Genomic DNA, 26,929 nt, shown 5'->3' with positions numbered 1-26,929 from the left:
AGTGCTATCCACCCTTCACAGCAGTGCTCTCATCTGGCCAGTCATTCATTTGCTTTTCTCTAGAGAGAGAGAGGTTGGCCAGAGAGGAGAAGGGTGCCTATAAGCAAAAGGCAAGCAATTTCCAACGTTTCTTGGTTTGTTTACCTTCATAGCGCCTTCTGTTCTGCTTACTCAAGGATAGGATTACTCCAGGGACAGGATGCAGTTTAAATTGATATTGATGTTTGTGGCTTTACTGTTGAGATGATATTGATCATGTTTGTGGCTTTACTGAGAAAGAGAGATAGAAGTTGTTTGTCCAAGTGCATCACACAGAACTAATATCCTGCCAGGAAGACAACGGTGATATCCAGCAACTTCCACCTTCCAGGCTGTGCTTACAAAACCCACTAATTATGCAGAACAAATCTGTTCCATGTCGTCTCCCTTTAGCTTTGATTACTGCCCTTTTTCTTTCTCTCCTTAAGGATATTTACATGAAAACATCTTTGTTTCTGGAGAGTTTGTTTTTCTTTCTCTTTTTGAGGGCTACCCTCCCTTTGAAAAGAGTGACTTTCATCTCCAAGTCCAGAAAGATGGGTTCATACTGCTCTGCCTTTAACAACCCAGGTCAGTTGCTAGGGAAACACGTAATGTCTCAGCTAACGTCAACAGAAGGCTCTGAGTTAAAGTAGACAAGCTTTTAGTGTAATTGGAACCTACGATATGCATGAGCAGTAATGCTTGCTGATAAATTCTGTATTAATGAATTGGACTTTTCGGCTTCTTCCCAAAGGGCCATTGTTAGTCCTCTAGCACAGGCTGATGGTTTTGAAAACAACTTGTAAAGAGATTACTTTAAAAAAAAGACTTCTTGTATTCTGACAAATTATAAAAGATCTTTTAAAAGATCTCTTTAAAGAATCTTGCATCTTGACAAATTGTTTGTTGTTGTTCAGTCGCTCAGTCTGAAGCCATGGGCTTCCCTTGTGGCTCAGCTGGTAAAGAAGCCGCCTGCAATGCAGGAGACCTGGGTTTGATCCCTGAGTTGGAAAGATCCCCCGGAGAAGGGAAAAGCTACCCACTCCAGTATTCTGGCCTGAGAATTCCATGGAATGTATAGTCCATGGGGTGGCAAAGAATCAGACACGGCTGAGTGACTTTCACTTCACTTCAGTTGCTAAGTCCTATCTGACTTCAGTCCATGGACCGAAGCACATCAGGCTTCCCTGTCCTTCACCATCTCCCGGAGTTTGCTCAAACTCATATGTTGGACAAATTATTTAAGGATTCTTAATTACATCAAGAGTTATAGGTAAATTTGGAGCCCTGTCTATAAGGTAGGCACTGTGCTAAGCATTCAGCAAGCAATAACACATCGAAGGTGGATTACTGGTTACCGCAGTACTGCAGGAAGGGGTTTTTATTGTCTGCATTTTACAGATGAAGAACTTAGTAAGAGAGAGGCTAAGTAACTTACCGGAGCACATCTGGGCAGAAACATGGCAGAGTGGTGATCTGAACTCAGAGAACCTGACATTATTGGTAGCAGACATTCTGAGCCATTAAGCTATGCTACCTCTCAGTCACGATCCCACTGGTTGTTCACTGAAGAATCAGAAAGTAAAAATTCCATTGGATAAGCAAAATCTCCCCTATAGACATTTTTCTTCACTTTGACAATTGTGAAATAAATAAGAGTATGACTTTGGAGGGGGGAGTGGAGTTCTTCATGCAACGGTAGAGGGCTAAACTCCAGAGCAACATTCATTCATTTATTTTTAAAAATATTTATTTATTTGGCTATGTCAGGTCTTAGTTGTGGCAGTGGATATCTTTGATCTTCATTGCAGCGTGCAAAGTCTTTAGTTTTGGCATTTGAACTCTTAGTTGCAGCATGTGGGATCTAGTTCCCTGGCCAGGAATCAAACCTGGGCCCCCTGCACTGGGAGTGCAGAGTCTTAGCCACTGGACCACCAGGGAAGTCCCAGAACATCATTTATTTTTAAAGTAATTTCAATCATATCAATTGATTGTAGGGTTGGAGGTGACACTGACCAGGTCATAGGACACATGTCTGCTCTGACTTGTTCCTCTGCACTGAATTACTCCTTAAGCCATTCATTCGACAAGGATCATTCAATGATGAGACAGAATCAAGATTGGTGGGCAAGGAACCGTCCTCCTAGAAGAGATGTATGTATGGGATTCAATAGAGAAGCTATTCTTCCTCAGATGTCCTCTTAAAGAATAGCATCCTTTTCTCTGCAAAAGAAATAGTGTTTCTTTAGAGAGCTGAGGCAATGAAAAAGTGGTGTTTTTGATCAAGCGGTGTTTTTCTATGTCTACATACAGTGATGTAGGAGTCTTTTCAATATTGAACTTGCGATGAACTGAAATAATAAATTGATATAAATGATATTAACCTTTTTTAACTTTTCAAAAATTTTAAAACAAAAGAACTTTTCTTAAAGAAGAACCAAGTGATGCTTTTCTGGAGATCTTATTTTTCATGAAAAAAGGCCTCAGGATTAATCACAGGCATATCGCCAAGGTCTTCACAAACATAATTTTCAGTTTGGCTGGATTAGATTTGGTCTTTTCCTCATAGTCTCCACCATTTCAAAGAACATCATATATTTTATGTTTTATAAAAACTCCCCTCACTGAAAACAAATGGAATAATTAACAGTCTCGGTAGCTCTGTTGCCAAGAGTCCCTGTAGCTCTCTCCTGCTTACTTACGTATGTGTGGAGATGAACCCTGCATACCAACAAGCCCACAGATGCATTTTCTGTTTCCTCCTCTCTGTGATTACTAATGTCCAGTAGCAGGGTTAAAAAATGTTTTCCATTGTTATGATAGAAAATCCATAGATGGAATGTGTCTCTTAAAGGCAAAGCATAAGTAAGTAAGTGTTAGTTGCTTAGTTGTGCCCAACTCTTTGTGACTCCATGGTCTGCAGCCCATCAGTTGCCATTTCCTTCTCCAGGGGATCTTCCCAACCCAGGGATCGAACCCATGTCTCCTGCGTTGCAGGCAGATTCTTTACCGACTGAGCTACAAGGGAAGCCCAAGGCAAAGCATACTTTTGAATAAGAGGCAGTTTGGTGGGATGCCTTACCTCATAAATTTGTCATCATATTGGCTTTGGGATGGCTGGACCAGTGTGTGTGTGTGTGTGTGTGTGTGTGTGTGTGCATGTGCCCTTAAGTGTGCATGACCTTAGTACACATAGTTCAGTATTTCAGGAGGTCGTCACTCTCAGGGTTGTACAAATGCTGTGTTGGTACCTGGGAGTGATTGCCATCTTAGACATTGGCCCGAGGTGTGTCTTACTACACCGGAGTCCTGGCTGTTATGGATTCTCTGAGAGTAGGCGGTGAGGGCTGACTCGCAGCTCCCAGGTTCTAGAGCAGGGGCTCAGTAGTTGTGACACACAGGCTTAGTTACTCCAAGGGATGTGGGATCTTCCAGGATCAGAGATCAAACCCATGTCTCGTGCTTTAGCAGGCAGATTTCTATCTACTGTTCCACCAGGGAAGTCCTCAAAATTACTTTTATGATTTATGAATTCATGGTACACTCTAGGTGGTATACTTTAGTAAAAGCATTCATATTTACAGCTATCAGATGTAAGTCTTCTTTCAAGTCTGCCAGTGTATTCTGCTGACTGCATGAATCCAGTTGTTTGTGGAAGGGCAAAGACTTTACACTGGAGACCCTCCATTACTGTGGGCATCCTGAGGCATGAGGCCCATTTGCCCCTTTCTGCTCTGCATGGGTCCCCTATTGGAGGGTAATACTGGCAAACAGCTGTGGGCAGTCAGTGTTGAGAAATAAATGCCTAGTCTCGACAGCCTCTTGCTTAAAGTGTCTCTGCAGAGAAGCAAAGCCATGGGTGACTCTTGAGAAGCAGCAGCAGGAGGAAACTTCCAGATGAAAAGGATAGATGGACCAAAACATTCCCTCCCGCCCCCCGAGAAACAGAGACCTTCTGATCAAGCAGGACTCCTGGCCAGCTCTGCACTGGAACATACTGGAGAGCTTTAATAACACTTAGACCCATGAGATAAGAATCTCTGAGACAGGTTTCACGTTTCTATTTTTACAAAAGTCTCTCGAATTTGGTAAGTTTGTCAGGTATCTAATGGGGAGAGAGTAGGGGTTGAGAAAATCAAACCTGTCAATCCTAAATGAAATTGACCCCAAATATTCATTGGAAGGACTGATGCTGAGGCTGAAGCTCCAATACTTTGGCCACCTGATGGGAAGAACTGACTCATTGGAAAAGACCCTGATGCTGGGAAAGATTGAAGGCAGGAGGAGAAGGGGATGGCAGAGGATGAGATGGTTGGATGGTATCACCGACTGGATGGACATGAGTTTGAGCAAACTTCGGGAGACAGTGAAGGACAGGGAAGCCTGCTGTGCTGCAGTCCATGGAATCACAGAGAGTAAGACATGACTTAGTGACTGAGCAACAGCTTCAGCGGTTGACCAGGTGCCTTTTCCAGTTCTTTTGCCTAAAAATCTGTGTGACCTCTGTTTGGTGGGGACAAGATAGGATGGCTCTAAGGGGAGGGAGAATGAAAAATTTCTAGAAAAAGTGCCATTTCTTAGTTCCTACTGCCTGGAGAGACAAAAAACATTATTTGGGAGTGAACAGGAAATCCCTTCATCTTGTCAATGAGAAATGAATAGAGAAATGAAACCATTCTCTCTACTTTCATTTCAGACCCCTAGACTTCTCTCTTACAGCTGGAATCAACCATTTCTGAACCTTGTGCCCCAAAGGTGTGTGAGGGCAGAGAACAGCTAATAAAGTTTTTAATTTCTGATGATCCAGGCAGCTATAATGATTTCATTTCCACCCGAGGTCTAGTGGCCAAAGGGATGCTGGTTCTCCAATGAGAAAGATCAAGTTGACTGGAAATGAGGTTGCATATTTCCATGGTTTAAAACTTCAACCTATTGCTCTAGTTTAGGTGATGCAAAAAATAAAGACAAAAAATCAAACCAGAGGTCCACATCAGCTATTCCGGACACCTATGAAACATTTATGTTGAATCTGAAAAATAGGGTAAAATGTTCCAATTCTAATTGGAAACTTTCCCCAGTGGTTTTCTCAGATTCCTGGGGGACTGAAATCAAACATCTGTGGCAGGTCTGTGGTTAATATAAATGTTAGGAGTGGGCTTGTGTTCAGATGCCAAGTTTCTGGAACTGTCACCAGCAATGGCAACTTAGGTGCTTTGCCTTTAAGAATACTGTGCAAGCATATTGAAAACAGCCGAAGGAAACCCCTGCTCAGGCATAAACGCCAGCAAGTCGCTGATTGGAACTCTCTTTCTTAGATGCAGAGACATATTTTCTACTTTCAAAAAGTTCTTTTGTATATTAGACATTTTTTTTTCCAGAAAAGTATTGGTCTGCATAGGCTTCTGTGGTACAGAAAAGCAATTCTTCACATGTATATAATAAGTACATGGAGGAACCTAGTGAAAAGAACATAAAGTTGATATATATTTAGCTTCGTGTATGACTGGGCTGTGTACCAGCTGTGACTGTGGGTAAGTTACCGACTCTGTCACCTCTAAGATGCAGATATGAAGAACGCCCTGGCACATGGTAGTCAATCAACAAGGCTGTTTCTTTCCCTCTCCCATTAAATGAGACACATGCAGTATGTTGGGGCTTCCCTGATGGCTCAGATGATAAAGAAAGTGCCCGCAATGCAGGAGACCTGGGTTCAGTCCCTGGGTTGGGAAGAGCCTCTGGAAAAGGGAATGGCAACTCACTCCAGTCTCCTTCCTGGAGAACCCCATGGACAGAGGAGCCTGGTGAGTTACAGTCCATGGGAAGAGTCAGACACAACTTAGCCACTAAACAACAACATACCAGGGTTATTTTTGTTTTTATCTTTACATAGTGGAAGATATTTCACAGGAAAGATTCAAACCAGGGTGTAGAAGTATGAGGCACCAGGTTGGGTGGCTGGCACAGGAGAGATTCAAACCAGGGTGTAGAAGTATGAGGGACCAGGTTGGGTGGCTGGCAGGTTTTACTCAAGGTCCCAAAGTCAGAGAGAGGGGCTCCACCTACTGTGTCCAGAAGACGTTGTTCTAAGCAGCTTTTAGACCTTGTTCTGAGGGCTTCCCCTCGCCCCTCCCTTCATACAAATATTTAAGACTTTCCATAAATTGAAGTCAGGTCACCAAACGATGGAAGAACTCTTTGCAGTGAGTGGGCTGCTCTGCCATGGAGGGAGTGGGTCTCCCCAGGCTAACTTACTTCTGTTGGCCCCCTGTCTCCATCCTGACAGCCCGTTCATCTTGACCTGGTGGTAGGTTACTTCCTAGCTGTTTGGCCCTGTCCAGCTGGATCTGGCCTTTAGCTAAAACTCTTTAAGGTCTGAATCCTCACTGTGTGAAGAGCCAAAGAATCTTGCATAAGGACATTCACAGAATAAATGAAGTCCAGTGTCACGTACCGCCTTTGTAAAACACCTTGGCGTGGTAGCAATAGGCACGGTCTTTTTAATAAAGCTCATTCCTTATGGCTCCCATGTCTTATCTATTTGGACTCTGTGCTTCTCATTATCAGTAAATGGAAATGCTACGGGTAGATTTAGGTCATCATGGAAAAAAAGATTATAGCTGTCACTGCCTTCTGCAATCTAGTCATTCATTATACGGACCTGACCCCTTATCTTTTTGCCTCCACAGTAAAGTGCTTTGTGTATATGAGAGCGTGTGTTTAAGTCTCAGCCAATAGACACAGTCTGAGGAGGACAATCCTATAATTTTGAGTTCCAAGTGTGAGAAAAGGAAAAAGGGTCACTTTGATTAGGTCATAATATACAGCAAATGGAAACTTCTGGATTTTTCATAAATCCTCATTCATCAGAAAAACCACCATCATTCTTTGGTTCCTTTCTCTCCTAATCCAGGGAATTACATTTTCTCAGTTTGATCATTTTTTTTTTTTTTTATCAATGGCAGATGCATTTCCCTGCTTCTTTCAGTAAATAGCATTTTAATTCAAAAAAGTCAGTGGTTTCAGCTGCATTTTGCTAAAGAGATGAGTCATCAGACATGGAAGCTGATGCATTTTTATTTTTATTTTTTTCAAAAGCAAACACATGGAACAGCCTGTAGGGCATCTTCGGGGCACATGTAACTTGTTAAAGGTTCATTAAGGGTCTCTGAAATGGAATTTGTTTGTGTAACCGGTGTTTGTATTTCTCAAGTTGATGATTTATCACTTAAGTTACAGTAGCACTATCCGTAAGACACAGAGAGCCTGTGGATTGTGACTCGGACTTGCCCACATTTCCTTATGTCCTGCTTCCAGGTCACCTGGATGGGGACCATCCCATTTGGTTGGAAGTTTCCTGGCTGCCATTCCAGAAGGAAATGTTCTCGTAAAGACAGACTCTCTAACATAAGCGATTTCAAGCGCAGAGATTTAAGAGCAAATTAGGGGCTTACTTGGTCTGAATAAGGAAACTAAAATGTCATGATATTCTTTCATATGATGTGCTTAGCAGATTGGGGAAAGCTTGGCAGTCTATATGTTTGAAAACTGGAAAAATGCACTGTGCCCAGCGCTACTGCAGTCTGTCAAGCATTGCACGCACAGCATTTCTTGTGCCCTCCAAGCAGCTAGCTCTGTGAGACCAGTAGCGTGGGGATGACCTTTTCTTTATGGAAATGTGCCAACAAGTTTCCTGGAGGTCAGGAAGCTAGACTTTCATCCACTTAGTAGTTGCAGACAGAACTTCTATATGGATGAAGTAGTTTGGGAAAAAACTCCTGACATCAAGACTAGTTCTTTCCCTGTAATAATTTCTGCTCCCTTGATTATGGATGGCAATTTTATTTTATTTTATTTATTTTTTTATTTTTTTACGGTGGCAGCTGGAGAAGTTGGCCGAAGGGCGCGGTCAGCTCTCCGCCCGACCCCTCGGGCAGCGGAGCCGCGGCTCACTGCCGGGTGCGGCCGAGAAGGCGGCAGGTGGCAGGAGGGCGGGGACTAGAGTCCTGGATGGCAATTTTAGAACTGAAAATTCTGCTCGGAAATGGTACTCACCTGTGCGTGGGAAGGTGGACACTCCTTTTTCCTTGATTTTGTTTCCCTGTGAAGGAACTTCCATTAGAGTGATCTTCCTGGCCTGATAGCGTGTGTGTATATATGTGTGCGCACATGCTCAGTCCAACTGTCCAAGCCTTCTGCAATCTCACGGACTGTAGCCCACCAGCCTCCTCTGTCCACGGGATTTCCCAGGCAAGAATACTGAGTGGGTAGCCATTTCCTTCTTCAGGGCATCTTCCCAACCCAGGGATCAAATCCCGGGTTTTGATCCTGCTCTGCAGGCGGATTCTTTGCCAACTGAGCTACCAGGGAAGACCCGGCCAGATACTTTGGCCTTCACTATACAGGTGCCTCATGAATTTGAGCACTCCCAGCAGTCACTGGGTGTGCTCAAGCTGCTTTTTGTTTCATTTTGATCAGTATTAAATCTGACAGTTTGATATCTGTCTCCTGGCCCTAGCGTTTGTTTATACTCCACAGTTCTTTTCTTTAAAGTAGTCATTCATTTATTTGCCTGCGTTGGGTCTTAGTTGCAGCATGCAGGGTCTTGGATGCATTATGAGGATCTTTCCTTCCAGTGCGTGGACTCTGTTGTGGCTCATAGGCTTACTTGCCCTGGGGCATGTGGGATCTTACTTCCCTCGCCAGGGACTGAACCCTTATCTGTCGCACTGCAAGGCAGATTCTTAACCTCCGGACCACCAGGGAAGTCCCACTGCACAATTCTTAATTTAGTCAGGAAACTTACAGTGCCTAATTTTTATTAAAACTCCCATCTCCATTCCTTAACCTTGACCCACAAAACTGTAACAAGGCAGTGTCTCCCACTTAATCAAATTGCTGATTTGATATCCATTTGCTTTCAGATTTTGATGGTTGGGGGAGTATGGTAAAACTTTTAAGATGTTTTCAAAATGTGTCAGTGATGTGCTAGACTGTAACTAACCCAGGGATTTATTTTTGGCCGGGGTAGCAACAATGCCTTATTCTTCTTTGTAGCTTTCTGAACATAGTTTAGTACTCATTGTTGAGTAGGTTGAATTGGACTGAACAGGAGTTGGAGTTATTGCTATGACTACCTCTCTTTGTATGTAACTATTTGAACTGAAAATGATACTGTCTGTCCTTCTAGATTGCTTAAAGAAATTATATATTTCTATATTTTTGATTATGTAAATTGGAGCTGCTTCTTGCAACCTGCTAAATATTAAAGAGACGAACAGGATGAAGTTAACAACAGACTTCAGAGCCAGCACATGAACTGGACTCTGCCATTCTTCCCTCCAACCATGGGGAGACTGGCTTTGGAAAAAAGATGTGGTTGAAGAAATCTTCACTGAAGTTTTAAAAGTCACTTTCAATGCTATTTTAAAATTTTGTTTATCCATTCATCCACCAAGAGATACTTTGGCTATTGTAAGTGATACTGTATGAAAATGAATATACAAATATCTTCTAGAGACTCTAATTTCAGTTCTTTGGGGTATATGTCCAGAAGTGAAATTGCTAGATAATATGGTAATTTTGTCTTCAGTTTTTTTAAAGAGCCACCCTACTGTTTTCTTCAGTGGCTGTACTCTTTCACATTCCCACCAACAGTGTACAAGGATCCCAGTTTCTCCACATCCTCACCAGTGCCTGTTACTTTCCGTCTGTTTGCCTAGGTTTTGTTTTTGATAGCAGCCATCCTAATGGGTTTGAGTTGATCATCTCTTTGTGGTACTGATTTCAATTTCCCTAGTGAATAGGGATTTTTGAGCATATTTTCATGTGATTATTGGCTATCTATGTCTTCTTTGAAGAAATGTCTATTCAAGTTCTTTGCCCTCTTTGAATTTTTGTTGTTGTTGTTGAATTGTAGGAGTTCTCTACATATTCTGAATTTTAACCTCTTATTTAATATATGATTTGCATGTATTTTCTCCTATTTGGTGGGTTGTTTCTTTACTCGGTTGATTGTTTCCTTTGATGGGTAAAATTTTTAAAGTTCAGGGTGGTCCATTTGTCTAACTTTGCTTTGCTACTTCTGCTTTTGGTGTCATATCCAGAAACTATGGCCAAATCCATGGTCATGAAGAAACATTTCTCCTATATGTTCTTTTAAGAGTTTTCTAGTGTTAGCTTTTATGTTCTTGTCTTTGACTCACTTCAAGTTAATATATGGTGTAAAGGAAACGTGCAGCTTCATTCTTCTGCATGTGCGTATCCAGTTTTTGCAGCAGTATTTGTTGAAGACTGATTTTCCCCATTGAGTTGTATAGGTATCCTTGTCAAAAATAAATTTACCGCATATGCAGAGGTTCATTTCTTGGTTCTTTATTCTATTCCACGGTCCTAAATATCTGTCTTTATGCCAGCATCACTCGGGTTGGATTAGCTTGCTTTAAGTTTTGAAATCAAGAACTGTGAGTCCTATAAGTTTGTTCTTCTTCCCCAAGTTTTGGCTTAACATTACTTTAAAATAAAATTTATACTAGATTTATATCATAGTGGTTTTTATGCCTTACTTACCAGAACCAATTTCCCCACTGAAATGGCTTTTCCACAAATAAATTACTACGAATCTGTTGGCTATTTTAGGTACATTATTCCTTTGAAATTATGTGCTTGTCCTTACAGCTTATTGGAAAGAATGCTGCATTGAGTTGGGGTGGAGTTCTCAGGCCCGAGTTTGCTTGTATTTTTCTCCTATTTGGTGGGTTGTTCAATCCACCAGTAAGAGTGATTGTGTCTTCAGTCAGTTCACTTGAGAAAGATCTTAGTTTCCCCTCCCAGCGAAACTTCAGTGAAATGTGCAGACCTGACAGGCTGAGCCTTAGGAGCTCTGGGTCTAAGTCTTAGCAGATCAGCAGTCCGATGTTTGCTGAAGGATTACTCTTTTTAATTCACATAGGTACTCTACACTTTCTGAATCTTCCCCCTTGTTTATCACAACATGTGCACAATGAGATGCAAAATTCTTTCCGATTACAAGCGTAACTGAGAATCTCAAATAGGGAATCAAATGGGCATCTCAGGTGCAAAGACAAAGCAACGTTATGGTTTCTCATGACCTCACACGGAACTTCACCTTTGGATAAAGTCTTGGGCATCTCAATAGATCCTGCTTTTCGTACATAATTAAAAGTTCACTCCAGTTGAAAAATCACGTGTTGCCCTCTTTCAACTCCACTTTAGAGCTTCTCCTCTTTTCTGTCCCAGGCCAGCCTCTGACTCAGATGCCTAGAGGGCGTGAGATGCTTGTGCTTAGTCCTGTCTGACTCTTTGCGACCCCATCGGGCCAGGCTCCTCTGGCCATGGAATTTTCCAGTCAAGAATACTGGAGTTGGTTTCCCTTATCCTTCGCCAGACGTTCTTCCCCTCCCAGGGATCGAACCCACGTCGCTTATGTCTCCTGCATTGGCAGGCGGACTCTTTACCACTAGCGCTACCTGGGAAGCCTTAGTGGGCGTGGTGGAGGGAAAAACTGACACTGTCACTGGCTGGTTCTCTCTCCAGTCTCCACCTGCTTCCTTATACCTTTCTCCACCCCCTTCCTCACTAGCGGCTCTTTGAAGCGGTAGAGGAAGAGGGATTAGAAGAAAGGGGAAGGAAGGCTTTATGTTCCTGGCAGAAGTAATCTGATGTCAGTTCCCTCCAGTGTGGTAGCATCCAAATGCTATTCTCTTCGCTGCATGCATCTTTTCCCTGCAAACTCTGGAAGTTCAGTTCATTACCTCCCTTCTCATCGGTAGACAGGTGGGAATCAGGTAGCCATCTCCTTGTCTCCCAAACGCTAGAGGATACAGTTAGTCTGTCCTTAAGAAGTTCTCTTAAAACCTTTCTCAGTTGGCTTAAGGGGGAGGAGCGGGGGAAGTAAAGCACTCTCTGCAAAGGAGGTCCTCGTGAGGGGATTCATCGAAAACCCGGAGAGAGCTCTGTTTTCTGTTGTGCGGCCTGGAGGGAAACACCTGCAAAGCTGTTTCATCTCTCGGCCCATCTTTCTGGGATGCTATAGATTCTGTTTTTCAGAGCGTAGTCCTTGGACCACTGGCATTGCCTTCACACGGGAGCTTAGTGACCATGCAAACATTGAACTGCTGTCCCACCCGACAGAACCTACATTGCAACAAGATTCCCAGGTGATTTTTACATCTGTGAATATTGGAGAGGTGACAATGAAGAACTTAGAATGCTTAGTGCTTCTGAAAGTGCTTGGAAGCTGCTGCTGAAACCAGAAAAAAAAAAAAAAAAATCAACATTTAGCATCTGGGACATACACATACGCTGTAAGTTTCCGAAGAATGAAATACTGAGACGGGAAATGGACAAAAATTGAGTTAAAAGAAAAGATGAGGTGGCACATTTTTAACACTAATTAGGTCACATGAACTATGCTTGGGGGTTGAGTGAGGGTTGTATCTGATGCCATCACATTGGCACGTGCAGAAGTTTTATTTATGTCTCGGTTGCATGCTGCACTTTCCCCATCTTTCCTTAATTGCTTTTTTCCTACCATGTCTTAATCTTCACCCTCTTCAACCCCTGATGCTATGTCAGCAGTTTGGGCTCTTTATTTGTTTAGTTCATATGATTCAGGGCTTTCTTTTTGTAAACTTGGTAAACTTTTCCATATTTCCAGTTACACTGTTAGTGGGTTTGGAGGATTTCTTCCATTTATAGAACCCTTGTTGAAGTTGTTGAGTCTTGGAATTGTTAACTATTCAGTTATATGTCATAAAATACAGTGTGTGTGTGTGTATGTGTATGTGTGTGTGTGTGTGTGTGTAGTGAGAGTCAGTTAAAATAATTGTAAAGAAATTCCCTGAATTAGAACTTTTGTTGCCGAGGCTAAATAAAACTTCAGTTTGTTGCTTTGTCCACTAGGCCAGTGCGCATCGTGTACACATTAAAAGCATACACAGTTCAATGTTTTGTTTCCTTTAATTTTAACTGACTTATCTGAAAAGCTTTGCGCTGGACCTAATTTCTGTACACCATCTGTTACCACTGGATCTTAGACCATTGTGTTTGGCTCAGGCACATAGAGTACAGTTCATTTCCCCTTCACTCATCTGAATGCAACTATTTGTCTTGCATTTTGTCAGGTTAACTTGTTTTGATATTTCTCCCTCCAGTCTCCTCCTCTCCTCCTTCCCCTCTTCCTCTCCTCCTCCTTCTTTCTTCTTTTTCTCTTCTTCCCCCCGTGCTGGCTTCCTCTTCTTTTGGCAAATAAAACCTTTACCTTTGTCTGGAATTTTTAATAGTTGAGAAAGGTAAGCAAACAAGGACTTTTTCCACTCTACTTTCTGTTTCCCTGTTATATACCCACTTGCTCACACCTCCGATGTCTCTAACCCTGAAGTATCACAATTTTTGCAATTTTCACTTTCTCTCTATCTGTTCTCATCCCAGGGTCACCCTGAAGCAGAACTATGTAATTGGTCTTCGGTAATGCAGCCTTCTCAAAACCCAAGGCTTTTATTTTGGAACAATTTTAGATTTATGGGAAAGTGGCAGACAGTTCCCACACATGCTTCCCCCTGTCTCTCCTATTGTTAACATTTGAGGTAACTGTGGTACACTTATCACAACTAGGAAACTGACACTGGTGCATAACTATGTGGTGCTGGTGAAGACTCTTGAGACTCCCTTGGACAGCAAGGAGATCAAACCAGTCAACCCTCAAGGAAATTAATCTTGAATATTCATTGGAAGGACTGATGCTGAAGCTCTAATACTTTGGCCACCTTATGGGGAGAGCTGATTCATTAGAAAAGACTGATGCTGGGAAAGATTGGATGCAGGAAGAGAAGGGGATAACAGAAGACAAAATGGTTGGATGGCATCACCGACTCAATGGACATGAGCTTGAGCAAGCTCCAGGAGATGGTGAAGGACAGGGAGGTCTGGAGTGCTGCAGTCCATGGGGTGGCAAAGAGTCGGACGTGACTTAGTGACTGAACAACAGCAACAACATAACACTAGTCTTTTTTCCCTCTCAGGATCCCATTCAGAACATCTTATTGTATTCAGTTGTCATTCCTCTTTCATCTGTGGCAGTTTCTTAGTCTGCCCTTGTTTTTCATATCCCTGTTAATCCACAGATTTTGTAGAATATCCTTTTACTTGTGTTGCCTGATGTATTTCTCATGGTTGAACGGGGGTTATGAATTTTTGAGAATATTATAAGGTGAAGTGTCCTTCTCACTGGCTTCACTCACGGTTAGTAAAAACATTGACTGATTGTCTCAGGTCCTGTCTCCCAGGCAGCCTCGTTTTTAATCTTTGTCTCTTACAGCTCACTGTCCCTATCATCACCTCCTTCTTCCTACTCAAGGTGGATTCCCTTTCTCAACTTAATATAGGCCTCTCAGAATAATATGTAAGAGGATTATATGCAACCAACAAAGTATTTAAATATCATTTCCTCTCCAGGGATGCTCATATCCCCAGCTTTATCTCTAATGATGGAATCATGAAAGAGAAACTTTATGTCTCTCAGTAAAATTATCTGGCCGTCAAGAAGGCTGATAGGCTGCCTGGCAAGGGGTTAGTGTTTTCCTGAGCCATCATGCAGGCCCAGAGGAGGAGGCGGGGCAGGGAGCTGGGAGGATTGTGTTCTCTTTCCAGAACCCTTGACACTGTCCTAGTTAATCTTCTGTCTTCTTTACTAAGCAGTAAGTCCTGCCCATTTGTAATACTCTTTTTGAAAAAAGGAAACCATGGCCTGGGGCTGGGCCTTAATGAGGTCAAGTTCCCCTTTGAGAGAGGAGCAGGCTGGGGTGTGTTGGTGCAGGGTTGGGATTCTTGGCAAGACAACTGGGTAATACAGATCTTACTTTGCATACAGCTGTTTTCTGAGATAGTTGCTCCTTCCTTCCTTCCTTCATCCCTCTCTTTCTCTCACTCCCTCTTTCTTTTTTCTTCCTTCTGCCTTTCTTCTTCCCACTTCTCTCTTTCCTTCTTGTTTAGCAGGATTTCATTTCCAGTTTTCTCTGTGTCTCTCATGATTCCTGCCTCCCATCTGGTTTGGATGCAACTGTTGCAGACACCTGGTGCTTCCCACTTATCCCTGCAGCCATTCCAGGGGTTACCTGTCAGCAACATCTGTACACTTGGGTGGTTCTGGCTATCTCTCAGCCTGGAAGTGGTCTTGGGTAGAGGGAGCACGCCAGAAGGCAAGGTACTAAAGGCTCCACAAATGACCCTTATCCAGTAAGGAATGAGAGTTGGTAGGTAATTACCCCAGCTTCTGTGTCCATTGCAAGGAAGGGCCTACATCATCACTTCCCAATAGAACTTTCTGTGATAGTGGAAACATTCTATCATTTGCCTTAATAGGGTACCTGAATGGCAGAAGGTGAAGAGGAACTAAAGAGCCTCTTGGTGAAGGTGAAGGTGAAGAGGAGAGTGAAAAAGCTGGCTTAAAATTAAATATTAAAAAAACTATGATAATAGCATCCAGTCCCATCATTTCATGACAAATACATGGGGAAACAGTTACAGATTTTATTTTCTTGGGCTCCAAAATCACTGTGGATGGTGAAATTAAAAGACACCTGCTCCTTAGAAGAAAAGCTATGACAAGCCTAGACAGAATATTTAAAAGCAGAAACATCATTTTGCTGACAAAGGTTCATGTAGTCAAAGCTGTGGTTTTTCCAGTTGTCATGTACAGATATGAGAGTTGGACCATAAAGAAAGCTGAGCGCCAAAGAATTGGTGCTTTTGAACTGTGGTGGTGCTGGAGAAGACCCTTGAGAATTTTTAGGCAGAGAGGAGATCAAACCAGTCAGTCTTAAAGGAAATTAACCCTGAATACTCATAGGAAGGACTGATGCTGAAGTTCCAATATTTTAGCCACCTGATGTGAAGTGCTGACTCATTGGAAAAGACCCTGATGCTGGAAAAGATCAAAGGGAGGAGAAGGGGACAACAGAGAATGAGATGGTTGGATGGCATCATTGACTCAATGGACGTGAGTTTGAGCAAACCCTGGGAGATAGTGAAGGACAGGGAAGCCTGGCACACTGCAGTCCACGGGATCACAAAGAATCAGACACGATTTAGTGACTGAGCAAAACGTGGCTACTGAGCACTTGGAGTGTGGCCAGTGAGAATAAGGAATTGAATTTAAAATTTTAGTTAACAAATTCGAATTTAAATAGCCAACGTGACTCGTGGCTACTAAGTTGCATAGTGAACACACACTGCCCCTTGGATAGTCCCGGGGAAGACTGAGAATCAGTTGCCCATTTCGGTTATCCACTCATCAATGTATCTTCCTTTCTTGCTTCATGTCCTCATTCCTCCCTGGAATTACCTCCTGTGGTGGTCGGTTTCATGTGTCGGCTTGCTTGGGCTAAAGGATGCCCAAAGCAAGTAAAACATTATTTACTTGCTGGTAAAACATTATTCCTGGGGTGTTTCTGGAAGAATGCATGTGTACATGCATGCTGTCTCTTCAGTCCTGTCTGACTCTTTGCAACCCTATGAACATAGCTCACCAGGCTCCTCTGTCCATGGGATTTTCCAGGTAAGAATACTGGAATGGGTTGCCATGCCCTCCTCCAGGGGATCTTCCTGACTCAGGGATTGAACCCATGTCTCTTATGTCTCCTACATTGGCAGGCAGGTTCTTTCCCACTAGCGCCACAAAGAGGTGAGCATTTGAATCCATGGACTAAGTAATGAAGATCACTTACACCAATGCAAGTGGGCATCATTGGATCTGTTGAGGCCTGATTAGAACCAAGTGGTGGAGGAAGGGCGAGTTTGCTTGCTGCTAGTAAGCTCTACTAGCAGCTCAGACAGTAAAACATCAGAGACCTGGGTTTTTGATCCCTGGGTCTGGAAGATCCCCTGGAGAACGAAATGGCAACCCATTCCAGTACTCCTGCCTGCAGAATTCCATGTGCAAAGGAGCCTCGAGGGCTACAATCCATGGGGTCACAAAGAGTCAGACACGACTGAGTGACTGACATACACAGGGCATCTAGCTTCTTCTGCCCTAAGGTCTGTGCTGCATTCTTGGCACTTTAGACTCGACCTGGGGTTTACACCACTGGCCCCTCTAGTTCTGGTTTAGATTGGAACTACACCACCTGCTTTCCCAGGCATACAGCTTACGCGTGGCAGACCATCAGATTTTTCAGTCTCCATGATCATTTGAGCTAATACTGATACAAAATATATCTTTCTGCTGCTGCTACTGCTAAGTCGCTTCAGTCGTCTCCAACTCTGTGCGACCCCAGAGACGGCAGTCCACCAGGCTCCACCATCCCTGGGATTCTCCAGGCAAGAACACTGGAGTGGATTGCCATTTCCTTCTCCAATGCATGAAAGTGAAAAGTGAAAGTGAAGTCGCTCAGTCGTGTCCGACTCCTAGTGACCCCATGGACTGCAGCCTACCAGGCTCCTCTGTCCGTGGGATTTTCCAGGCAAGAGTACTGGAGTGGGTTACCATTGCCTTCTCCAATATATCTTTCTATACATGTTTTTATTTTTTAAATTTCTCTAGAGCAGCCCGCCCATTTCCCCCAGAAATGTTTGGCTTAGAGCTTCTTTTCTCAGGGATTGTTCTGAGGGGACCCCAACCTAAGAAGCATTTGAACTCTACCTCTCCAAGTCCCATTCTGTCTCTCTGCTCATGTCCCTGAATTTCTTCATGTGCTTCTGCCTCTGTGTTCCTGCAGCCCAGTGGGTCTACCTGTGTCAGGGTGTGGGTGTGGGGCTTTCCCCAGGCACCGCACAGGTGTAAATACAGGGCTGTGATGAGCGGAAGCCAGCTTCAGGTATTTGCTTACATTCTCAAGGGCCCCCTTCTGAGACTCTGCCACGTACTACAGAAGAAATACAAAAGAAACACTTTTCTCTACTCCTCCAGACTTTTGTTTTATTACTGTAGAAATCAAATCACCTATGTGTGCTCTGGGGCTTTTGTCATAGGTTAGATTCATCTCTTATAGGGAAATATAAAGAAAAGATGAAATAGAAATGGCTATTTCATATTCAAAGAGGTTTTTCAAAAGACTAAACCAATCTGCTTATGGTTGCTGGGGGCAAGGAAAGGGGGAAGGGATAGTTAGTGTGGGATCGACAGGTACACACTGCTACATTTAAAATGGATAACCAACCTACTGTATAGCACAGGGAACTCTGCTCAATGTCATGTGGCAGCCTGGATGGGAGGGGAGCATGGATACATGTATACATATGGCTGAGTCCCTTCGATATCCACCTGAAACTATCACAACATTGTTAATGGGCTATATTCCAATATAAAATATAAAGTTAAAAGCATGAAATAAAATGAAAAAAAAAAGGAAAAAACCCCAAACAACAAATAAAACAGTTTAATTATGAAGAAGGACATATTGCCTTGTTTGTCCCTTTCTCGGCTCTCTGCTTGCTTAAGACTGATGTTTGCTGTAGGGAAGGCAAGGGCGCAGGTGTGGGAGTCTTGAGCTTTGAACACATTTGATGTTCCCTCCCCACATGCCTCCTGGTGCCCATCCAATCTCATTGTGCAAGGGATCTTGCTCTGTCTTACTTCTTGGTCTGCTGGGCATTTGTATTAATTCACAGCAGATTTACTGAGAGTGAGAATTCCTAAGCCAAAGTTTATGGCAGCATTCCTGTAACCATGCAGGATGATGAGGGGGAAGGTAGGGGAGAGGAGGACTCCTGAATTATTATGCTGGGCAGGCCAGCATCTGGGGAGAAGTCGCCTTTCTACGAGTCCTTCCTGGCCGGCTGCGTGGCTGGGAGCGCGGCTGCTGTGGCTGTCAACCCCTGTGATGCGGTTAAGACCCGGCTCCAGTCACTGCAGCGTGGCATCAACGAGGACACCTACTCGGGATTCCTGGACTGTGCCAGGAAGATCCTGCAGAATGAGGGCCCCTCCGCCTTCCTGAAGGGCGCTTACGGCCGCGCCCTGGTCATTGCCCCGCTGTTCGGCATCGCTCAAGTGGTCTACTTCCTGGGCCTGCCGAGACCCTGCTGGGGCTGCCGCTCGTCCAGCCCTGATCCCAGGCAGCCGCCCCTCGCCCTCTAGTTGAGCGGGACCAGAGCGGGGCCCGAGGCAGGCAGCCTCACCGGAGACAGCACGAGAGTCTCTCCACGGACGGGTGGGGATGGGGAGAGGGGGAGTGCAGGGTGCACAGGGTGTGCACACGCGCGCCTGGTGGGGCCTTGCCTACACAACCCCCGGGATCAATGTCTTACTTAGAAACGGCAGAAATCATTACATTCCTGGAGCCAGCCCTGCCCACCTTTGCCCCAGTCTGAACAACCCCCAGGGATAGAGCTGGTCTCTGGACTGGGGGCCCCCAGCCTGGGCTGGGCAAGCTGGACCCTCCCCTCCAGTCTACCAGTTCCTGTCCCACACAAGCCTATTTATTAACTTGCCGAGCACAAGCGGTTCTGTCCACCCCTCCGTCTGTCCGTCCAGCCTCCCCCGCGGCTATTCTTTTGCCTTGGCCAGCCTTGCAGGAGGATCGGGCTCTCCTGCCCCCCAGATTGAGCCAGGAATCCTAGACTGGGGGTGGCCCTGAGTGCTGACTCCCAGGACAGGTCACCCGCCCCCACTGTGGGACCCAGCCCATGCGAGGTTTGTGCATGTGTGTGTGAATGTTGGGGGCGGGTGGCAGCCGCCCTCTGCTGTCCTGGCCCCTCACGGGTAGGGCTGTCGGGGGCTCCAGCCGTCCCCATGTGGCCAGGAAGTATGTGTGTGTGCAGGAGCGTGTGAGCGTGTGGGTGTGTGCCCTTGACTCCGCAGTGACCCGGTCCAGGGATCCATCTTTCCGCCCGGCCCTACTTCTGAGGCCACGCCCCCTCGAGGTCCGGGAGGGCCAGAGGGGAGGGCAGGCATGAGGACCAGTATGGAGCACGAGAGCATCTTCTCCTGGGGGACACCAGGAGCTGCCCCTCCAGTCTTCCCCAGGCCTAGCCTGCCCTCCGGGCCTCTGGGTAAGGCCCCTGACCACACTTAGTAAAGCTCCGCCCTTCCCCACCCTTGATGTTGTCAACTGAGGCAGCTCTGTCCTGACCTGCCCCGCCCCCAGCCAATGTTTGATATTTGACTAGCCAAAAAAAGTACTTTGGGATTTCCTTGTGGTTGAGAATCCGCCTGCCGAATCTGATCCCTGCATTGTGATCTGGGAGGTTTCTACGTGCCATGTGGCAACTACTGACGCCCTTGTGCTCTAGATAGTACATGCTCTGCAGCAAGAGGGGCCACCATAATGAGAGGCCCATGCATGCAACTAGAGAGTAGCCTCTGCTCGCCCCAACTGGAGAAGACCTTAGCACATCAAAAATAAATAAACATATAAATTAAATAAAAAGAAAAGTACTTTGCTTTCAGGAAGCAATATTACTCTAAGATACATTAAAATAAGCATAAAGCAGGTTCCTCTTAAATATGTTTGAGATTTCCTGTTATCTTTTCATAGTTTTTTCCCCATTACTTTTGTTCCTTATATACTCTAATCCCAGAATTGGCAAGGAGAAAGCATTATGAGCAATAGTGTGGCATTATCCCCAGGTGACATAATAGTATGTGTAGAAAATCCTAAAGAATGTACAAACTGTTAGAATTCACATGAACTTAGCAAGCCTTTTAAATTATATTTCTTTTAAAATAATATGTATATATTTTTGGGTATAATTGCCATACAACATTATATTAGTTTCAGGAATACAATATAGTGTTGTGATCGATTACATTTCTATACATCAACAACAAATAAGCAAATTAAAGAAGACTTTATAAACGTAAAGTCATGGACTAGAAAACTCAATATTATTAATACATCAACTATCCCAAATTTATTCTTAAAGTAATGCAACACCATTCCAAATGCAAGTAAAATTTTTTTTGTGTGTACACAACTGGACCAGCTGATTACAAAATTTATTTGGAAATGCAAAATGCCAAGAACACACAAGGCAATCTTGAGGAAGATTAATAGCTGTAGTATTGAATGCAAGAAGAGACCAACAGACCAACAGAAGAGAAGTGAGCACACAAACGGGCCATGGTGTACACTTTTATCTAATTTATGACAAATTCAACACTGCAGTGCAGCCAAAAAGAATGGTCAATTGGGTAGTGACATGGAAAAGAAGCGTACATTACCCCTATCTCACAGCATACAATAAGTAAATTGCAGGTGCTTTGTAGACCTGAGCATGAAAGGCAAACCAATAAAGCTTTTAAAGGCAAAACAAATAAGTTACATTTTCCTGAGCTTGACATTAGCAAACATTTCTTTGAAAAAAGCATTCACCATCAAGTAAAAACTGATACATTAGACCACATATTAAAATCAAACACTTCTGTTTATGAAAGCAATCATTGAAAGGTGAAATATTTAATCCATGAGTGGGAAAAAAATTTGCAGTACACATATTCAGAATGTGTGCATTCAGAAAGAATGCAGCAAACAATAAAGAAAAATAGGGACAACCAGTGGAAAAGTGGGTGAGAGACATCACAAAAGAGGGAATCTGAATGGCCAATAAGCATATGAAACTGCTCAATCTCATTAGTCACAGGAGTTAAAATAAAATGAGATGCTCCAGCACACCTATCAGGATAGCTAAAGAATGGAAATACCAAATGTTGGCTTCTTGTGTGGATTGTTGAAAGTTTATAGACTATTTCAGTTACCTGCAAGATGTCATCTTTTATTGGGGTTAGTGAGTTAGGCAGCGCTAACGGAGGCTTTTTATTTGTTTTAACAGATGAAAACGGGACTGTATTGGTTGCTAGAGTTCACACCCTCTATCACATGTCCGTTGAGTCAGTGATTACAACGAACTGAAGAATTCTTCAAGAGATGGAAATACCAGACCACCTTACCTGCCTCCTGAGAAATCTGTAGGCAGGTCAAGAAGCAACAGTTTGAACTGGACATGGAACAACAGACTGGTTCCAAATTGGGAAAGGAGTACATCAAAGCTGTATACTGTCACCCTGCTTATTTAACATATATGCAGAGTACGTCATGTGAAATGCCAGGCTGAATGAAATACAAACTGGAATCAAGATTGCTGGGAGAATTATCAATAACCTCAGATATGCAGATGACACCACTCTTATGGCTGAAAGCAAAGAACTAAAGAGCTTCTTGAGGAAAGTGAAAGAGGAGAGTGAAAAAGTCGGCTTAAAACTTAACATTCAGAAAACTAAGATCATGGCATCCGGTCCCATCACTTCATGGCAAATAGATGGGGAAACAGTGGAAACAGTGAGAGACTATTTTTGGGGGCTCCAAAATCACTGTAGATGGTGACTGCAGTCGTGAAATTAAAAGACGCTTGCTCCTTGCAAGAAAAGTTATGGCCAACCTAGACAGCATATTAAAAAAGCAGAGACATTACTTTGCCAAAAAAGGTCCATCTAGTCAAAGCTATGGTTTTTCCAGTAGTCATATATGGATGTGAGAGTTGGACTATAAAGAAAGCTGAGCGCCAAAGAACTGATGCTTTTGAACTGTGGTGTTGGAGAAGACTCTAGAGAGTTCCTTGGACAGCAAGGAGATCCAACCAGTCCATCCTAAAGGAAATTAGTCCTGAATATTCATTGGAAGAACTGATGTTGAAGCTGAAACTCCAATACTTTGGCCACCTGATGCAAAAAATTGGCTTATTGGAAAAGACCCTGATTCTGGGAAAGATTGAAGGCAGGAGGAGAAGGGGACAATAGAGGATGAGATGGTTGGATGGCATCACTGACTCGATGGATATGAATTTGAGAAAGCTCAGGGAGTTGGTGATGGACAGGGAAGCCTGGCATGTTGCAGTCCATGGGATTGCAAAGAGTTGGATACGACTGAGTGACTGAACTGAGCTGAACACCCTCTATGTGTATTTTAGTTAGGTTTACATCTGAAATGTTAATGGAAGTATGTGCTTTCTGTAAATCCATAGAGGAACTAAATTCTGAAATTATTCATAAGTTTGTTTCTGCTAGGTATTTAAAGTTGACAAAATAATTTATTTATTTATTTGGAACCAGAATATGTTGTAATTAATGTGGCTGAGTCACAAAGTGGAACAGCTTTGACTCTGCTAATCTGTTTGAATTTTAAAATTTCTGACACCAGAAAACACACACCGCTAATTCAGGCAAATAAGAGAAAAATGACCAAACATAATGACAGGTTAATTAAATAAGTTGTATTTTGTTTATTCAATTTCACACAATTGCTAGATTTAGGTATACTAAATTTTTTCTTTTATTTTTTATTGAAGTATAATTGATGTACAATATGCAAATTATAGGTGTATGAGTCATAATTTTAAATATTATGCTCCAGTCATAGTTATTACAAAATATTGGCTATATTCCTTGTGCTCTACAGTATATCCGTATTCAGCATATTTATCTTATACATAATAGTTTTTCCTCTAAATCCCATACTCCTAACTCCCCCTCCCTTCTTTCTTCTTCCCACTGGTAAACACTAGTTTGTTCTCCATTTCTGTGAGTCTGTTTCTGTTTTGTTATCTAGTTTGTTTTTCTTTTAGATTCCAGATCTAAGTGATAATGTTGAATATTTGTCTTCCTCTGTCTTATTTTACTTTGCATAATATCCTCTAAGTCCACCCCTGTTATTGAAAATGGCATCAATTCTTTTTCTTTTAATTTTGAGGAGTATTCCATATTCCATAGTGTGTAATATATGTGTATATACATATATATCACATCTTCTTTATCCAATCTTCTGTTGGACACATAGATTGCTTCCATTTCTTGGTTATTATAAATAATGCTGCTAAGAACATGGGGGTGCATGTATCTCTTTGAATTAATTAAGCTTCCCTGATAGCTCAGTTGGTAAGGAATCTGCCTGCAATGCAGGAGACCCCAGTTCAATTCCTGGGTCAGGAAGATCCGCTGGGGAAGGGATAGGCTACCCACTCCAGTATTCTTGGGCTTCCCTTGTGGCTCAGCTGGTAAAGAATCCACCTGCTATGTGGGAGACCTGGGTTCAATCCCTGGGTTGGAAAGACCCCCTGGAGAAGGGAAAGGCTACCCACTCCAGTATTCAGACCTGGAGAATTCCACAGACTGCATAGACCATGGGGTCACAAAGAATCAGACACGACTGTGTGACTTTCACTTTCACATATATTTTTAGTATACCTCAGGAGTAGAATTGCTCGGTCCTTGTGGCTCAGATGACAAAGCGTCTGCCTACAATGCGGAGACCTGGGTTTGATCCCTGGGTTGGGAAGTTCTCCTGGAGAAGGAAATGGCAACCCACCCCAGTATTCTTGCCTGGAAAATCCCATGGATGGAGGAGCCTGGTAGGCTACAGTCCATGGGGTCGCAAAGAGTCGGACACGATTGAGCAACTTTGGTAATTCTACTTTTAGTTTTCTGAGAAACCTTCATAATGTTTTCCACAGGGGGTGCACCAATTTACAATCCCACCAACAGTGTATGAGGATTCCCTTTTCTCCATCCACATCCTTGCCAACACTTGTTATTTCTGTTCATTTTGATGATAGCCATTCTGACCGGTGTGAGGTGTATTTCATTGTGGCTTTGATTTGCATTTCCTTGATGATTAGCTATGTTGAGCATCTTTTCTTGTGCCTGTTGGCCATGTGGATTTCCTCTTTGAAAAAAATGTCTATTCTGCCCTGCTCATTTTTCAATTGGGTTGTCTGAGTTTTTTGATGTTTAGTTGTATGAGTTGTTTATATATGTTGGATATTAACTCCTTATTGGGCATATCATTTGCAGATATATTCTCCCATTCAATAGGTTGGTTTTTTTGTTTGTTTTCCTTTGTTGTGCAAAGCTAACTTTAATTATGCCTCATTTGCATATTTTTGCATTTACTTCCTTTGTTTTAAGAGACAAAAAATATTGCTATTATTTATTAATATGTCAAAGAGTGTTTTGTCTGTTTCCCTCTAGGAGTTTTACCGTATCCAGTCTTACACTTCGGTCTTTAGTCTATTTTATTTTTGTTAGATTTAGGTAAACTGAATTTTGACATATAAAATTTTTCATGACTTTCTTCAAAATTTATTTATAATCAGTATATATTGTTGTGTGAAAATGATTTCTCATTACTTTAAAGAAGCTTGTTATCATGGGTGAAATAAGACTGGACCCAACTCTTATTTATATGTAAATTTGTTTCCAAATCCTTTTCTACAGTCGAGCTATGAGTAAACTTTACTCCAAATCAGTAATTCTGAATTAACAGCATGTGAATTAATGAAGATTTTGCCAACAGCCCTTTAGAGTTAACACACACACAAACTGAAATCAAGCCATGCATCATAACTCAAAATAAGCGACACTCATTTTTGAAAATGTTTCCACTAAAAAAAGGAATAAATATACAATTCTATCGAATGATTAACTATTGCCTCAAGTAAAAGAGCTATGCTGTTCTCAAATACTGTGGACTATGTTTATAAAAATAGCTATTTATTGGCCCAAGATGCCATTAATTCTGCTTTGGGTAGAGTACATGGGAAGAATCGACTAATGAGTTTTGCACAGGTTGGATGTACATAAACTTTCTTGAACTCTTGTTTTATCTAAACCTCAAAGTTTTTTACTTCTAAATCCTGTTTACTTTCAGCAGAACGTGACTCCTTTGCTTCAAAGTAAACAGGCTATAAAAAGCCTCATAAGTCATCTTGGGATTTAGAAAGCCCTTACCAAACAAAAATCTTAATGGGTTCAGCGTCTATGATTCAGAAACATACGGATTGAATTTCCCTTTAAAATACACATAAGCTTGAAAGTAAAGGGTGAAAGTGGTTGGCCAATTGCACTTGGGGTTTCTGGGAGCCAAGACCTTCAGAAATGCACTTGAGATACTTTTCTATATCCTCAGATTCAACCAGGTTTTCCAACTCCCAGGGAGCTCCTTGTAATTACAAATTATGTGTGTATGCAGCTGAAAACGTTCCCATGGAAGTTGTGCAGCCTCTGTAAAGGCCAGAACATATGGCACATTATGTAATCAAGATAATGTGCTTCCTTTCTATAAAGATATCAACGTACACCACTCACTATTTTTTATCTCCTAGATGAAACAGCTTTGCCTTGGATGCTCCAAGCACAATAAAATTATGATCCCTGGTAAGTAATTTAATGTAGGTGATAGGTATCACTAGTTCAGACAATTTTGTGAGTTGCTGTGACGTCGTGATATCTATTCTTTTCTCCTTTGAAGAAGGGGCATATATAAAGTCCTTTGTTTTCCTGGAGTGCAGGCACAACCAGTCTTTGATTATGTGTGTATATGAGAGATTTCTCAATATATGACAGCATTCCTCAATATTATATGTACAAAATATTGAGACAAATTTTGAAAAGTGATTTGAGCACTTGATGCATTTTTTAGCCATTCTTGGTCATCTTTGAATTGATGAAAATAATTGTCTAGCACCAACAGCCAGCATCTCTCTATCTATCTATGTAACTTTGTGAGGTTTTAGGTTCTTTGGAATCTGGTGGGTGGTTTCTTCACTGCTAGGAAAGGGGAAATGCTAATTATATTTTCTAGTTTAAGATGAGATCATTTATTTAAATGAAAATTTTAATGTGGTGGTGCTTTGCAATTGTTTTGGCTTGGTAAGCTTTGCTTGCAAGTTGATACTGGTTTGGTATGGAATCACTTAAAGAATGCATTTTAAAAACCTGTGAATGTGATATGACTTGATACATATATAATCTGATAAGATACCATACAAATGAAGAAGAGCTTTGCCTGTGACTCCCAGCTGGTCAGTGGACAAGGCCCAGAAACATTTACTCTTTCCAAATGAGCCAAGATGGTCCAATCTTTCTTCTTCAGTGTAAAGAGCCAAAAGGTGCTCTTTACAC

At 42.6% G+C, this 26,929-nt stretch overlaps 1 non-coding gene across 1 annotated transcript; it reads right to left on the bottom strand.

Moving 5' to 3' along the window:
- Nucleotides 1-1,889: 1,889 nt before the first annotated feature.
- On the bottom strand, nucleotides 1,890-1,962 carry TRNAG-CCC (transfer RNA glycine (anticodon CCC)). Its single transcript has one exon. It is a non-coding gene; the product is annotated as a tRNA-Gly (tRNA).
- Between the last annotated feature and the right edge of the window lie 24,967 nt (nucleotides 1,963-26,929).

Source organism: Bos taurus, chromosome 7 (genome assembly GCF_002263795.3).
Source record: "Bos taurus isolate L1 Dominette 01449 registration number 42190680 breed Hereford chromosome 7, ARS-UCD2.0, whole genome shotgun sequence".
NCBI lineage: Eukaryota > Metazoa > Chordata > Mammalia > Artiodactyla > Bovidae > Bos > Bos taurus.
This window is presented reverse-complemented; position numbering and strand designations above follow the sequence as displayed.